Source organism: Phoenix dactylifera, chromosome 6 (genome assembly GCF_051530095.1).
Source record: "Phoenix dactylifera cultivar Ajwa chromosome 6, Ajwa_hap1_PhDact_Kaust_v1.1, whole genome shotgun sequence".
NCBI classification, from domain to species: domain Eukaryota; kingdom Viridiplantae; phylum Streptophyta; class Magnoliopsida; order Arecales; family Arecaceae; genus Phoenix; species Phoenix dactylifera.
Genome location: NC_143195.1, coordinates 2,694,000 through 2,701,414, shown reverse-complemented (window position 1 = coordinate 2,701,414; position 7,415 = coordinate 2,694,000).

Here is a 7,415-nt window from a genome sequence, read left to right as displayed (position 1 = left end):
CAACATCAAAAACGAGAAGACGACGATGGAGTTGGTGGCAACATTGTCGCGGATGTACGAGAAACCCTCAGCATCAAACAAGGTATTTCTCATGAAGAGGTTGTTTAATCTTCGTATGAAAAATGGCGGCAGCGTAGCAGAATACCTCAACGAGTTCAATGGACTCACGGCCCAGTTGGAGTCAGTGGAGATTAGTTTTGACGATGAGATTCGGACATTGCTAATCCTCTCCGGATTGCCTGATAGTTGGGAGGGCCTGGTGATGGCGGTGAGCAACTCTTCGGCGACGGGGAAGTTGATCTTTGATGACGTTGTGGGAGTGCTTCTGAGTGAAGAAGCAAGAAGGAAATCTTCTGGAGCTACGGAGTCGTCTGGAAGTGCACTAAACATCTCTAACCGGGGAAGACAAAAGAAGGACGGTCGATTTCGAAGCGACTCGAAGTCGAGATCCAGCAGGTCTCGAGCACCTCAGAACAAGGGAGCGAAGTGCTGGAACTGCGGGAAGATGGGGCATTTTAGGAGGGACTGCAAATCTCCTAAAGGGAAGCAAGGCGACCACACCGAAGGAGTCAGCAAGGATCTGGCAAATCTTGCTGAAAACGGTGACATGGATGCCCTCGTTCTATCTTTATCTACCGGTGACGAGTCTTGGGTGATAGACTCGGGCGCGTCTTTCTATGCTACATCCCAACGGAAGCTTCTTGGAGGATATGAGAAGGGAGACTTCGGCAAAGTCTACTTAGGGGATGGAGAGCCTTGCACCATACAAGGAAGGGGAAGCGCGGAAGTGAAGTTGATTTCTGGATCTTCACTTGAGCTTGAGGACGTACGGCACGTGCCTCAACTGCAGAGGAATCTGATTTCTGTTGGACAGTTGGCGAGCCAGGGGTACAAGACTATTTTCACAGCTGATCAGTGGAAGATATCCAGGGGTTCGTTGATGGTGGCTAGTGGCAAGAAGGTTGGGACACTTTATATCGCCAACGGCACGGAGAACTCTATTGGAGTTGCTGCAGCAGATGTGGACGCCAAGTTATGGCATTGCAGACTTGGGCACATGAGTTATCAGGGACTGGAGGTGATGCACCAGTTGGGAAAGCTGCAGGGTCTCAGAAGTGTTGAGATGGACTTTTGTGAGGATTGTATTCTCGGAAAGCAGAAGCGTGTTTCATTCAACAAAGAAGGTAAACCTCGGAAGCAAGAAAAGCTTGATCTCGTGCATACGGACGTGTGGGGGCCTGCACCGGTTTCTTCCATTGGTGGATCTCAGTACTATGTTACTTTTATTGATGATGCTACCAGGAAGCTTTGGGTGTTCTTCTTGAAGCACAAGTCAGAGGTATTTGGGGTCTTCAGGAGATGGCAGGCAATGGTAGAACTCGAGACAGGAAGGAGGTTAAAATGCCTGAGATCAGACAACGGTGGTGAGTATTGTAGCAGGAAGTTTGAGGACTACTGTGCAGAGGCTGGGATCGTCAGGCAGAGGACAGTTCCAGGGACACCACAATAAAATGGAGTTGCTGAAAGGATGAACAGAATAATTAATGAGCGTGCCAGGAGTATGAGGATACATGCTGGATTGCCACAGCAGTTTTGGGCGGAAGCAGTTAACACTGCTGCCTACTTGATCAACAGAGGGCCATCAAAGAAACTTGAATTTGGGATTCCTGAGGAAGCATGGACAGCGAAGAAGATTGATTTGGCGCACTTACGAGTATTCGGTTGTACCAGTTATGTCCACGTTGATTCTAGTCAAAGAAGCAAACTAGACGCCAAATCAAAGAAGTGCATTTTCGTTGGATACAGAGGTCAACAGTTTGGGTATCGTTTTTGGAATCCCGAACACAGGAAGATCATTCGTAGTAATGATGTGGTATTTAATGAGAAAATGCAGCAGAGCACTGAATCAGAAACAAAACCTGTTGAGCCGTGTTTTGTGGATCCTGAAGAGGAGTCTACAAATTCTGGTCAGAAGACTCAGTCAGAGCAAGAACCTGAAGTATTGGCACCCTCTCCACAACTAAGAAGGTCCACTCGTAGTACTCATGGGAAGCCTCCTCAAAGGTATGATGGGACTCTTAGTTATTTGCTGCTCACAGATAATGGCGAACCTGAATGCTTCACGGAGGCATTGGAGGTTGATACCAGGAAGGAGTGGGAGTTGGCCATGGATGATGAGATGGAGTCATTGGAGCAGAATCAAACGTGGAATTTGGTGGATCTGCCCAAGGGGAAGAAAGCACTGTCAAACAAATGGGTTTACAGGCTGAAGGAAGAGCAGAATGGGAAGAAACGGTACAAGGCCAGGCTGGTTGTAAAAGGATTTCAGCAGAGAGCAGGTATCGACTTCACGGAGATCTTTTCTCCTGTAGTCAAGATGAGTTCTATTCGGGCGGTGCTGAGCATGGTGGCAGTAGAGAATCTTCACTTAGAGCAGCTTGATGTGAAGACAGCTTTTCTTCACAGAGATCTCGATGAGGAGATATATATGCAGCAGCCGGAGGGATACATTGCAGCTGGCACGGGTGACTTGGTTTGCAAATTGAAGAAAAGCCTCTATGGTTTGAAACAGGCGCCCAGGCAATGGTATCTCAAGTTCGATAGTTACATGCTTGAGATAGGATACAGGAGATGTCAGGAGGATCACTGTTGCTACTTCCGGGACTTCGGTACATCTTACATTATCTTGCTATTATATGTTGATGACATGTTAGTTGCAGGAGCTAGCATGCATGAGATTGCAAAATTGAAGCTGAAGCTGTCAAGAAAATTTGCAATGAAGGATCTAGGAGCAGCGAAACAGATCCTTGGGATGCGGATCAGCAGAGATAGGTCTAAACATATCCTCAGACTATCTTAGGCAGAGTACATCAGCCGAGTACTCAAGAGATTCTGCATGGAGGGTGCCAAACCTGTTGGCACACCACTAGGTGCCCACTTAAAGCTTTCAAAAGGACAAAGTTCGAAGACGCGGGTGGAGGAGCTCAATATGTCAAAAATCCCGTATGCATCGGTGGTGGAGAGCTTGATGTACGCTATGGTCTGTACGAGACCTGACATTGCTCAAGCAGTGGGAGTTGTGAGTCGCTTTATGAGCTGCCCAGGCTTGGAGCATTGGCATGCGGTCAAATGGATACTGAGGTATCTGAGAGGCACGAAGCACATGTCATTGTGCTATGGAGGTTCTGAGATCCGGTTACAGGGCTTTGTGGACTCAGACATGGCAGGGGACTTGGACGGCAGGAGGAGCACGACAGGGTACTTGTTCACCTTGGGCAGTGGAGCCGTCAGTTGGATTTCCAGGTTGCAACCAGTTGTTGCATTGTCGACTACGGAGGCGGAGTATGTGGCAGCCACAGAGGCGTGCAAGGAACTAATATGGCTTCAGGGCTTGATGAAGGAGCTTGGGAAGGAGCAGAAGGATTGCATGTTATATTCAGATAGTCAAAGTGCAATTCATCTGGCAAAGAATTCAGCTTTCCATTCAAGGACGAAGCATATTGACATACGGTACCACTTCGTGAGGTCATTGCTCGAGCAGGGACTCGTCAAGTTGGAGAAGATTCATACAAGTCAGAATCTTGCAGATATGTTGACGAAGGTCGTCACGGTGGAGAAGCTGAGGAGTTGTTCAGCTTCTGCTGGTCTTCATGCTTGAAGACGTTGAGGAGGCATCGTACCTATCTCACTAGGATGATTCAGTTTCAGTGGGAGCACAGAGGAGAGCCAAGTAACAAGAGGATATACCCAAGGTCTCCAAGTAGGAGATTGTTGGGGTATGTGGAGACCATTGGTGATGAAGAGAATTGAAGGAGAATCAATTCTGCATAATTCTATCTGGCGGACTGTCGGAGTCGACTCGAGCTACAGTCGAGTCGACTCGGGAACAGTCGAGTCGACTCGGAAACAGTCGAGTCGACCCGGGAGGAGAAAGACCAGAAGACCGAGAAAACCATGTTTCTGTCTGGACTGTCAGAGTCGACTCGAGCTACAGTTGAGTCGACTCGAAGCATCGTCGAGTCGACTCGAGCTACAGTCGAGTCGACCCTAGATCGTGCCAGTTTTGTCCAGACGTGCCAGAGTCGACTCGAACCACAGCCGAGTCGACTCGGGCTCGCGGAAAATCGTACGGACGATTTTCTTTTGGTGTTTGTTGGTAGCGTTTCGACGGCTATGATCATCTGAAGGTCTTGAGACTATATATAGGACTCATGAGAGCCCTAGGAGGATAGATATTCAAGGATATTTTGAGAGAGACTCTTATTTTGTGCGGCTAGGGTTCTAGAGAAGAAGAGGATTGGGATCCTACTTCTTGTGCAAAGGGAATTCTGTGTGAATCTCTTGTAGAGCGATCGCGTGTGATCGTTCGGGTGTGTGCTATCTCTGTAATCTGTTCATCCTAACTGAGATTTGGAGCGGTGGAGGACGTAGGCTACTTGTAGCCGAACCTCGTTACATCTTTGTGTTTGCTTTGCTATTTTCTTCCTATTTCTTCTTCTTTTGGTTTGATAATCTGCTACGGTGCTCAAGTGTTTTACCCTATTGATACCACGGGGTAATCTTTTGCCCTTCGTAGCGGAAGCGAAGCGGTGATCCTTGAGTCCGGTGTCGAGGGAGCGAGAGAGTGCTTATCCGTTTGCTTCTCTCTTTGCTTGTCCGACGTTGGTGGTTGTACCGATGTGAGTAGGTTCCGGTACAGGGCGTCGCCAACACCATCTACAGTTGCATCCACGAGCGTGCCCACGCTGGCCGTTGAAGAGCTCCCCCAACCACAGCAATCTACAAGCACGGCCCCAATCTGAGTGGGGGCGCCCTGCAGTATCTACAATGACGTCTCTTGAGCTAGGCTCGAGGCACCCTGCGTTGTGTCGATCGCGAGTCGGATAGCCCCTGCGATCGCAGGTATCTACAATGGTGTCCCTTAAGCCGAGCTCGGAGCACCATGCATTATGTCGATCGCGAGCCATAAGAGCCCCCATAGCCATTTTTGCGTCGAGTGATGTGTCATTGGATCTCGCCTCAAAAAGCTCAACAAGCTCTTTGCCAACTCTACGGAGCTACATGGCAGCATGGAGGCTGAGCTAATACCCAAACCATGAAGTTCGGGTCTTACTGGTTAAGCATAAAGCCCTAGGCGAAATACGTTCAAACACCATGCTAGATTTCAAGACTGAAAAAAAAGACCACTTCATTCATGATTGAAAAGCCAAGGGGCGAGTACAAAAATAGCCGACCCTAAAGTCGGGCTAAATACAAAAAGGGTTGAGTAGCCTACTTAGCATAAGCGAAAGGAAAACAAAAACTAGAAAATGTCAGCTTGAGTAGCTTCCGACCCGGCCGCAGCAACAACCTTCGTAGCATTGTGGGTCGTCACCTCGACAACGAGCTCACATACCTCAACGAGCCCGCTCATCCCAGACATCATCCACCCTGGCGTCTGTGGGCATAGACGAAGCGCATCTTGTAGCAGAAGCCCTGTTGCCTAAGGTGACAAGCCAGGAGGGGGGGGGGGTGAATTGGTTTCTTTTAATTTTAACTATCTTACTTGTGTTAAATGATGAGTTAGTGAACTTAAACAAATCATAATGCAAACAACAAGAAGTATAGTGGTTCGGTGTTCTCCTTAGCACCTACATCCACTCCCCAAGCGACCCCTTGGGAATTCACTATAATCCCGCGGATTACAGTTGGATTGTTTTCCGGGCTCACAATCCAAAAACCTTTACACTTTGCTTTTTCGGGTTCACCAAAAATCTATGTTGGTTTTACGGGCTCACCAATAAACCTATGTTGGTTTTACGGGCTCACCAACGAACCTTTACAATTGGTTTTCTGGGTTCACCAATCAACCTATTCCGTTGGTTTTGCGGGCTAACCAATCAACTTTTACAAGTAGTTTAATAAACAAAGGAAGAAGATTTAAGCTCCTAGATGAGCAAATATAACAATATAATCTACAAAGAAGAGTTTAGAGAATAGTTATCGCTTGATGTGACTTCTCTCTTCTTTGTCAAGGATGCTTCACTCTTCATGGGTGGATGGAGCTCTTAATGACTCTTTGAATTTGCTCAACCACTTTCTTTTGACTCTTGAATGAAGCACTTGGATGAAGAAGATTAGGGCACTTTGTCTTTCTTGTGTACTCTTTGATATTCTTGCAAAAGGATGTTCTCTCTTATGAATAGTACCACTTTAAATAGTTTTCTTCATCCATTGGACAAGCCCCAATGGTTAGAATTCAAAAACTAGCCGTTACTCACTGTTGGAAGGACAAAAAGTACTTCTGCAGAACTAGCCGTTATGCTTCTGCCCGTGTTTGGGTCGGCTCAACCTGTCCTTGGGTCGACCCAACTTTCACTTGGGTCGACTCAACCTTTCCTTGGGTCGACCCTCTCAGAACCACAGAAACTTGCAATTCAGCCTTTCTTCCCTTGGGTCGACCCAACATTTCTTTGGGTCGACTCAAGGTTCAGTTGGGTCGACTCAACTTTTTCTTGGGTCGACCCTCTCAGGGTTTCCAGAGAACCTTTTCTGTCATCTGTTCTGTCTTGCCTTTGGGTCGACCCTCTCAGGGTTTGGGTCGACTCAAGCTTGGGTCGACTCAACTTCATCTTGGGTCGACCCTCTCAGTATTTCCAGAGAACCATTTTCTGAGTTGTTGAGAAGCTTGAAGTTTGGGTCGACTCATGCTTTCCTTGGGTCGACCCAACTTACTGTTTATCTGTGCCATTTTTGCAGAAGTGTGCCAAATGCTTTCTTGATGTGCCGGGGTCGACCCAATCAACCTTGGGGTCGACTCAATCCACACTTTGCTGCAACTCAAGGTTAGATTCATCCAAGTAAATAATGAAATGCATCTTTAACTTGTTATACAAATATACTGAGAGTAACAGACTTATAAATGAAGTATCGAATTAACTTATAACATACTCTCGATTATTGCTTGTTAATCATCAAAATAACACTATCATCCTCACCCTTCATCACGCCGATGATGAGGCTCTTCAACCTTCCCTCAGACCGAGCTCCATCCGACGCAACCACCTCGTTGTGTCGAGCCATCGGGGTCTTATTGGTGAAGACCATCCCTGCAACTTCTCACAGCAAGGATGGCAGCCAGGGAAGAAGATGAAAGTAAAAGAAATCGAGTGAAGGCTCTAAGATCATCCCCCTAAGGTCTTATATAGCCTACCTTGATGGCTCAGATTGGGTTAACCAAACGCCCAAATAGTCGGATCTCGCCATATGGCCCTTCCAGAAGCTCCCCTAACGGATCTTCCCAAGCCATAACATTGAAGACCGAAACAGTCATAAAAGCCGCTTTGGAGAACGGGCCATTAATGGCAAACTCCTCACATTCCACCCAACGACGCCATGAGAAGGAGCGTACACGTAACACTTCAAAGAACTCCTGC